This window comes from Artemia sp. Qi Xiang Cuo, chromosome 9 (assembly GCF_049724085.1).
Source record: "Artemia sp. Qi Xiang Cuo chromosome 9, ASM4972408v1, whole genome shotgun sequence".
In the NCBI taxonomy this organism is placed as follows: Eukaryota; Metazoa; Arthropoda; class Branchiopoda; order Anostraca; family Artemiidae; genus Artemia; species Artemia sp. Qi Xiang Cuo.
The window spans coordinates 68715425-68725669 of NC_142802.1; the positions used below are offsets into that span (position 1 = coordinate 68715425).

At 35.3% G+C, this 10245-nt stretch overlaps 1 protein-coding gene across 2 annotated transcripts in view; it reads right to left on the reverse strand.

Annotated features, from left to right (window-relative positions):
• LOC148948971 (uncharacterized) overlaps positions 1-10245 on the reverse strand; it is a 364117-nt gene that overhangs the window by 353747 nt on the left and 125 nt on the right. The window lies entirely within an intron of this gene.

The following is a 10245-nucleotide window of genomic DNA, read 5'->3' on the forward strand; positions in this document are numbered from 1 at the left end:
TGAATCAGGATCATTAATAACAACAAGTTGTTTACAAGTTACAAAATCCTTTAATTCTTTTTCTTTATGATTAGTAGAAACACCGTTCAGCCACATTGGACTTTTAGCGTTAAAATCCCCACCTATCATGTAAAAAGAATTACACATTCTATCCAAAATACTCAGCTGATAATCTAAGGACTGCAGCGAAGGGGAGCAATATACTGATGACACTCTAATGATTCTTGACTTCAAGTAAATAGATACGGTGACACACTCGTTTGTAGACTCATCATAATGAATATCGCACTTAAATTCTTTTTTTAACTAATACTGCAGCACTAAAGAATCTTTTCTCAAAATCAAACCTTGAGAATACTGCATAATCACTTGGTACACATGTGATTTTTCCAAACTTTTTGACATACGGTTCATGTAACAATACCACATCTGGTTTTAGGTCGCAAAGTGTTTTCTGAAGCTGAACTGGTGCGCTATAAAAGTGCTGAAGATTAGTCGGAAAAAATTTCAGTTTTTTTGCACTAAGTAGGTCATTTTGAGTATTCAATTATACTGAATGTTCTTCTTGAGACGGTCCATGATTTCACGAGAAATTGGGAATTTTTTAAATTCATAGTATGCATGTGGCTCAAATTTGACATTTTTTTTTATTACATGACCGACACACTAGGTAACGTTTCAAAGGTTTTTCACAGTCCTCGTAAGCATGGATATCCATGCACCATGAGCACGTAACATCATCCTTACAAACAGAACTTTTATGTCCATAAAGACAGCACTTCGTACATCGAATGATGCTGATGTGATCCTCGCATTCAACCATTAAAAACCCGAACTTAAGTCCACGATTTGAAATGATTTTCTTCCGTCATACTGGGCTGACTTCAATAATCACGTTTTTTCTCGTTCCTCTTTCTACAACACTGATAACCTTGAAGGTTTCTCCTTTTGCTACGAGGTCCTTAACTGAGGGGTTCAAGTCCATCACACAACTCATGCATTCTTCCCGTGTTACGTAACCTGGTATTTCTTTCGCTACCATTCGTGGGAGACGCTTCTTGACTGGTTTTGGTCTGCAACTGTTCGGATTTTTCTGTTAAAACCATAAGGGCTTCATCTAATTCATTTTTGCTCTGCATTTTAAGAATATATTTACCTCCTCGTCCCGGTACAATTTTCTTTGCTGCGAACTTTATGTTATACCCTTTTAGCACTTGGGATATCTCTTTGGTAACATTTTCAGTATTTTGATTTCTCTGAGATCTGTTCCTTCCATCTTGGTTTTTTAGGGTAGTGTTCATTGGTTCGAGGACCAGGCAATGCGACTCGGGTCCTTTTGCTACGCTGGCATATGACCGGGCATAATTCTGAATGATGGGTGAACTTTGACGAATTTCTTGCAACTCAGTCTGTAGTTTGACAAATTTTTGCAGGTATTTATTTTTGTTACGGAGAAGCTCCGAATTTTCTTCTATTACAGTCTGGTGTAGAGCCAGGATCTGGTCGCATATTTCTCTAACATTATGTTTTCCACCAGGGACTTTTTTAACGTTTCCGAAGACCTCTTTCAGAAGTCTCAATAATGCAACAACGCTTTTTTGTTGATCGACGGGGAATAAACTTTCGTTTTCATTTTGGCCGCCGGTATCATTGCTCGAAGCCATAGTCACTGTCACTCGTGAAAGCAAAAGTCAAACCCGGTTAACGAAACTATGGTCTTGACTTGGGAAACTAATTTTCATTGGATTGTTTTCATAATTTTCTGGTGATTAATACACTGATTAATTCGAATAATTTGTTGGATTTTGTGCCATCCTGTGCTGCACTTTCTTGTCTACAATGTAGTATAAGTTTTATCACCGTTCACTGAAAGCTAAGCGATATATACACTTTTTTTCCGATTCTTTCTGTAATAGAGGTCTTCACACCTTGAAAGCTAAACTAAGACTCCCCATTGATCAATGCGTTTGTGAAAACTGACAATGCGCGGAAACAACCGAAACGGGGCTGGAATCCAAATTGGTAAGGTGGAACATAATATTTCACGTCCAGATGGTCAATGAGCAGAAGTTCATAAGGCTTACAGAAGGTAGTAGCCTCCGTTATAGGGCGGAAAGACGAGCACTGGGTGGCAAGTTTGCGTTTATTTGGAATTGGAGTGAGATCTAAAATCGAGAAAATGAAGGGATAACCCATTGGGTGATAATCATCCGCATCAAAAGAGCAATAAGGTTTACAAGCAGCTTGCTTCCATGCAGAATGTGAAGAGTGCTCACTTTATCGATGCCAGAAGATTTCTTACGTTTTAGGCGTTGGATTGCGTAAAGTAAAGAATCAAACGAAACAAAAAAAAAATATCAGCAAGACAACTAAACAGAAATCTATCAAGCTTATCTTCATATTCTTGACAGTAGGGAGGCCTCTGGTGGGGAGAATTCAGCAAAAAAGTACGAATTTCACTCAGAATCAAAATTATCTTGAGCAAATAGACGGCCGCTAGGAGGAACTCTTGATACGTTTCTTTAAAAGGAAGGTTGGGACAGATAAGGTTGCTGGAACGTCTCTTCAGCAATATGGTGCATGTGAATAGATATTTTTCTTGCAAACTCTCTTTTGGTAGAAAGACGAATGTCAGAAACCCAGCTAGAGCGAGAACGGACACGCTGGAGCCACAAATGGTACACAATTTTGGATTTTCTCCAAGCTTCAACTAGGCTTGGATTGCTGGACCAATGCTTCGTGACACCCCAGCGTATACGTTTAAGAGGTAAAGTGGCTTTTTCTGCGCATCCCAGGGCATGACAAATTTGTGCATGATTGTACAAATTTGCTTCATCTTCAACTATTGAAATATTCCAACTCTTGCATTTCACGAAAGAAATTCAAAATGAACTTTAAAAAATCAAGAGAATCTAACTGTGACATGGTAAACCACGACAAAACACTACTGAAATATTCCAACTCTTGCATTTCACGAAAGAAATTCAAAATGAACTTTGAAAAACCTAGAAAATGTAAAAATCCAAAATAAACTTTGAAAAATCAAGAGAATTTAACTGTGACAAGGTAAACCGTGCCAAAACACTACTGAAATATTCCAACTCTTGCATTTCAAGGAAAAAAAAAATCCAAAATGAACTTTTAAAAAACAAGAGAATGTAACTGTGACAAGGTAAACCATAACAAACACTACTGAAATATTCCAACTCTTGCATTTCAACGAAAGAAATCCAAAAATAAACTTTGAAAAATCAAGAGAATTTAACTGTGACAAGGTAAACCATGACAAAAAACTACTGAAATATTCCAACTCTTGCATTTCATGGAAAGAAATCTAAAATGAACTTTGAAAAATCAAGAGAATGTAACTGTGACAAGGTAAACCACGACAAAACACTACTGAAATATTCCAACTCTTGCATTTCAAGGAAAGAAATCCAAAATGAACTTTTAAAAATCAAGAGAATGTAACTGTGACAAGGTAAACCACGATAAAACACTACTGAAATATTCCAACTCTTGCATTTCATGAAAGAAATTCAAAATGAACTTTGAAAAATCAAGAGAATGTAACTGTGACATGGTAAGCCACGACAAAGCACAACAAAACACTACTGAAATATTCCAACTCTTGCATTTCAACGAAAGAAATCTAAAATGAACTTTGAAAAAAATCAAGAGAATGTAACTGTGACAAGGTAATGTACAACAAGACACTACTGAAATATTCTAACTCTTGCATTTTAACGAAAAAAATTCAAAATGAACTTTGAAAAATTAAGAGAATGTAACTGTGACAAGGTAAACCACGACAAAACACAACTGAAATAATCCAACTATTGCATCTCAAAGAAAAAAATTTATTATTAACTTTGAAAAATGAAGAGAATGTAATAATCCAAACTGAATTTTAAAAAACAAGAGAATGGAACTGTGACAAGGTAAACCATAACATAACACTACTGAAATAGTCCAACTCTTGCATTTCAACGAAAGAAATCTAAAAATTAACTTTGAAAAATCAAGAGAATGTAACTGTGACAAGGTAAACCACGATAAAACACTATTGAAATATTCCAACTCTTGCATTTCACTGTGAAAAGGTAAACCACGATAAAACACTATTGAAATATTCCAACTCTTGCCTTTCACGAAGGAAATTCAAATGAACTTTGAAAAATCAAGAGAATGTAACTGTGACAAGGTAAACCACGATAAAACAGTATTGAAATATTCCAACTCTTGCATTTCTCGAAAGAAATTCAAAATAAACTTTGAACAATCAAGAGAATGTAACTGTGACATGGTAGACCACGACAAAACACTACTGAAGTATTCCAACTCTTGCATTTCACGAAAGAAATTCCAAATTAACTTTGAAAAATCAAGAGAATGTAAAAATCCAAATGAACTTTGAAAAATCAAGAGAATTCAACTGTGACAAGGTAAACTATGACAAAACACTACTGAAATATTCCAACTCTTGCATTTCAAGGGAAAAATTCCAAAATGAACTTTGAAAAAACAAGAGAACGTAACTGTGAGAAGGTAAACCATAACAAAACACTGCTGAAATATTCCAACTCTTGCATCTCATCGAAATAAATCCAAAATGAATTTTGAAAAATTCAGAAAATGTAATTGTGTTAAGGAAAAGCACAACAAAACACTACTAAAATATTCCAACTCTTGCATTTCAAGGAAAGAAATTAAAAGTGAATTTTGAAAAATCAAGATAATGTAACTGGGAAAAGGTAAACCACGACAAAATACTACTGAATTTAAGTATGTTTCATCTCATTCAAGACATGTAAAAAAAAATTGAAAAAAATATATCATGTTAAAAAAAAATCAAAAAAAAATTGGGGGGGGGGGGGGGCAAGAAGTTGGAGGGAGGGGGTGCCCTTCGAATTTGAGGAGAGGGAACCTATGGAGGGTTGATGTCTCTGCTGGTTAGGGTCATTGGTGCTTATGATCCTTGATGATTTGTACTCACATACACCTTACTACTTGATTTGCAAGGATTTCTATGGTTCTGAATTTCTTTATTAAAATTATTTTCTTGCCATCTACATCTCTCTTAGTATCAACTTTTCCGTATACTATAATGTTGGATCCTATTTTAAACTGACAACATTGTTCAAACATTTCACGAAAGAAATTCAAAATGAACTTTGAACAATCAAGAGAATGTAACTGTGACATGGTAGACCACGACAAAACACTACTGAAGTATTCGAACTCTTGCATTTCACGAAAGAAATTCCAAATTAACTTTGAAAAATCAAGAGAATGTAAAAATCCAAATGAACTTTGAAAAATCAAGAGAATTTAACTGTGACAAGGTAAACTATGACAAAACACTACTGAAATATTCCAACTTTTGCATTTCAAGGGAAAAATTCCAAAATGAACTTTGAAAAAACAAGAGAACGTAACTGTGACAAGGTAAACCATAACAAAACACTGCTGAAATATTCCAACTCTTGCATTTCAACAAAAGAAATCCAAAATGAACATTGAAAAATCAAGAGAATGTACCAGTGACAAGGTAAAGCACAACAAAACACTACTGAAATATTCCAACTCTTGCATTTCAATGAAAGAAATCCAAAATGAACTTTGAAAAATCAAGAGAATGTAACTGGGACAAGGTAAACCAAGACAAAACACTACTGAATTTAAGTATGTTTCATCTCATTCGAAGACATGTAAAAAAAAGTTGAAAAAAATATATCATGTTAAAAAAAAATAAAAAAAAAATTGGAGAGGGGGGGGGGCCAAGAAGTTGGAGGGAGGGGGTGCCCTTCAAATTTGAGGATAGGGGACCTATGGAGGGTTGATGTCTCTGCTGGTTAGGGTCATTAGTGCTTATGATCCTTGATGGTTCGTACTCACATACACCATACTACTTGATTTTGCAAGGATTTCTATGGTTTGTTCTGAATTTCTTTATAAAAATTATTTTCTTGCCATCTACATCTCTCTTAGTATCAACTTTTAAGTATACTATAATGTTGAACCCTATTTTAAACTGACAACATTGTTCAAACACAACTTGTGTATTATACAGAACACATCGAAGAAGTAAAGCTAGGTCAACTCACAATGTCATTCTATCATCATTAACCATCTTCATAGATTGATATTGTCCCAAATTTATAATAAAATGCCTGAGTTAACAAGCCCTCGTTACACTCTATTTTAAACTGACAACCCTGTTCAAACTTCACTTGTGTATTATACAGAACACATTGAAGTTTTCGCAAATGCTAAACTCTTTTTTTCCACCTTAATAGGATCAAATTTGCAAATGCTAAACCCTTTTTTAGAGCTATGATCGCAACGAATGGTACCTGTTATCAGACAAAAATGCCAATTGCCAAAAAAAAAATAAAAATAAAATAAAACACACCATGCTAAATATGCTTTCAAAAACCCATCTGGTTGAAAACATGTTTGTTATCGGTAACCATTTCCAAAGATGTAAGAAAATTATGAAAAATACGATTCTCTGGTTCAAATCTGAAACTTTGGTCTATTTTTTGGCTCGAAAAACAGTCTGGTTGAAAAATTTGGAGTTGAAACAAATTTGTTTGGGGAATCTCCGCTCGTACTGTTATCTTTTTTGCAATGTTTAGGAACAGGTGGGGAATCCCCGCTAGTTTGGAAAGATACCAACGGGACATAAGCAAATAGCACGTAGTTTCATAACGTGTTTAATCACGTGTAGAGGTCCCATAGAATAACAATGGAAGGAACATAGCGCTATAGAATATCATGGAAGGGAACATAAATCCTTAGAATAACATGGGAGGGAACATAAGCCCTTATAATAGCATGGGAGGGAACATAAACCCTTAGAATAGCATGGGAGGGAACATAAGCCCTTATAATAGCATGGGAGGGGATAAGCCCTTAAAATAGCATGGGAGGGAATATAAACCCTTAGAATAACATGGGAGGGAACATAAGCCCTTATAATAGCATGGGAGGGAACATAAACCCTTAGAATAGCATGGGAGGGAACATAAGCCCTTATAATAGCATGGGAGGGAACATAAGCCCTTATAATAGCATGGGAGGGAATATAAACCCTTAGAATAGCATGGGAGGGAACATAAACCCTTAGAATAGCATGGGAGGGAACATAAACTCCTAGAATAGCTGCATGGGAGGGAACATAATCCACCCAAATCCTTAAGTACATGCTCTGGAAAGACGCCAAGGAACATAAGGCAAGCAAATCCATAAGCACATGCTCTGGAAATATTTTTCCTATACGACTCTGCAAATAGCATGGTAATTCCTATACGTCTAGGCAAAGTATAAGTTAGCACTCTACTCCCATTGTTTACGTATAGTGTTTGTTATTGGAAAGTATGCACACATTTTTCGGGTTGCGAGGGGAGGACGAACTTTTTGCTGGGGGACTATGTTCGGGGGAATTTTCCATGGAGCGGAAATTTTTAAGGGGGTGAACTTTTCAGGGGAAATTTTATACTTGGGGAATATGCCAGAATTCTTGTATGAAATTTCTTTATATGCCTTGCTTTCTCTTTACTGACTGAGTTTTACACGTGCAGGTGTTAAGGGTAATTGTCCGGGTTAAATTTCCACCAGGTTTGAATTTTTCAGATGATACTTCCGTTGGGAAGGGATTTTTCCGTAAAGGTGGAGCCAAATTTCCTGGCGTTGTTTCAACGATTGGAAATTAAATAAAAAAAACAAGTTTTGTCAACTGAAAGTAAGGAGCAATATAAAAACTTATAATAAACTTATAATAAAAACTTGAAAGAGACAATTCTTGCAGCAATTTGAAACTGGAAACTAGCCCCCAGTAAAAAATCACCCCCTGTAGGCAACATATGCACCTCTTTAAGAGGGTTCAATCTTTTTAATAGTCGCCGTGCTGAAAGTTAGGAATACGTAGTACGCCTTTCTCACTAGAAAAACACTAGAGCTCCTAAGTAAGATAATAACAACTGTCTCAGTAAGGTGGTTTTAAAGAGTAAGAAGGTCTATTTTAACAAAGGATATATCGTTGAAATGTTTTTTAAAGGATATGTTATAAATCAATACATAACCACAAAAGGGAACATTATAAAACAACATTATAAAGGAAAATCTTCACATTACCAAAGGGAGCATTAATGTTTTTCAAAAGAAAAGGGTCTCCAAGGTGGGACAAAAATTCGTATTGTTACCTCGTTTACTGTCAACTAACTACGAGTTTTTGAGTACAATCTCGTATACGCTATTAGGGTGATTTTTCATGCTAACCTTATTAATGAACATAATTAGCATATGATGTTTAGATCATGTGATCACGTAATCATGATGACACCTGACTAATTAAGCCTGTTTCAAACAGTTCTTGGGAACGAACTATGTAAGTAAGGACCGACCCAGCTCAATAGTAGTTTCATAAAGTTTAGTCGAAGACATCACATGTTACGTGCCTGAGAAAATTTGCCTGATTTTCGAAAAAAGACGGAAATACCCCCTAAAAGCTATATAACTTTTATGAAAATCACACCATTAGATTCAGCTTATCAGTGAACTCTACTTTAGATGTTTCAAGCTCCTATCTGCAAAAATGTGGAATTTTGTATTTTTGCCTGAAGAAAGATCACGGATGGGTGTTTATTTGTTGTTTTCCCCAGGGGTGATCGTATCGACCCAGTGGTCCTAGAACATCGTGAGAGGGCTCATTCTAACGGAAATTAAAAGTTCTAGTGCCCTTTTTAAGTGACCAAAAAAATGGAGGGCAACTAGACCCCTGCCGACGCTAATTTTTTCCCAGAGTCACCCGATCAAAATTTTGAGATAGCCATTTTGTTCAACATTGTCAAAAATATAATAAATATGTCTTTTAGGATGACTTAATTCCCCAAAGTCCCTAGGGGGTGGGCTGAAAGTTATGAACTTTACCCAATGTTTACAGATAGTATTGGTTATTGGGAAGTATACAGACGTTTTCAGGGGGGGGATTTTCTGTGTGAGTGGGGGGGGGGGGGTATTCGGGAGCTATGTGCGAGGATCTTTTCATGGAGGAAGTTTTCATGGGGGAAGGGACATTGCTATGAGGGGGCGCGGTATTTCCCAGCATTATTTAAAAAAAGATCAGAAATTAAATAAAAAAAAAGGTTTTCAACTGAAAGTAAGGAGCAACATCAAAACTTGAAACAAACAAAAATACTACGTACATGATTGGGTTCACCGCCAATCCGATACCTCACTCTTTAAGCCAAAGATTTTTTTAGTACTTTCATAAGAGTTATTTATTCTAATTAACGGCCTTTATGATTCAGGGGTCATTTTCAAAGAATTGGAACAAAATTCAAATTTTAGCGTAAAAAGCAAGGTATTGACTAGGGGGCGAGGGAAAATCCCCTAATATATGTATTAATAATATATATGAATATAGAGGTTCGTTACGTAAGTTAATTCGTAAGTTACGTATATTTATTACTAATAAAAACTTTTGCAAATAAAATCAATCAACTTTCGAGAAAGCCATTTAACCGAATAAAAGTAAAATGAATATACAAATTTTGTTTTAATTATTTATATGCTGTGAGCCAAATTCAAAACCTGCAATAATTCAAAAACGTTCAAAATTAAATAAAAAAAACAAGGTTTTTTTAATTGAAAGTAAGGGGCGACATTAAAACTTAAAACGAACAGAAATTATTTTGTATATGAAAGGGGCTGTTCCCTCTTCAACGCCTCGCTCTTTGCGCTAAAGTTAGACTCTTTATCACAACTTCCTTTTGAACAATAAAAAACTTTAGTGTAAAGAGCGAGGCGTTGAGGAGGGAACAGCCCCTTTCATTTACGGAAAAATTTCTGTTCGTTTTAAGTTTTAATTTCGCTCCTTATTTCAGTTAAAAAAACTTGTTTTTTTTATTTAATTATATTTAAAGTCCACCATCTCAAAACGCAAAATATCAGCAAGTCTTACCATTACATGGTATTAGACATCCCGAAATATTGCTCAATTAAAAATTTACGCTTAATAATGCCGGGTAAGCTAGAGGTATGGATTAGTATTGTCTCTCCCTCCCAGTAGAGAAATCCTAAAAATAGAGCTTACAGCTAAAGTATGATGACCCCGAAAGGAAGATTTGATCTGCTCGAGCAATTGATAATATTGAAACTATTCGAAAAAATCACCGTTATCACTGGAACTATGAATACATTAAAAGAAAATATTACTGCACCAATAAAAAACTAGTTAAA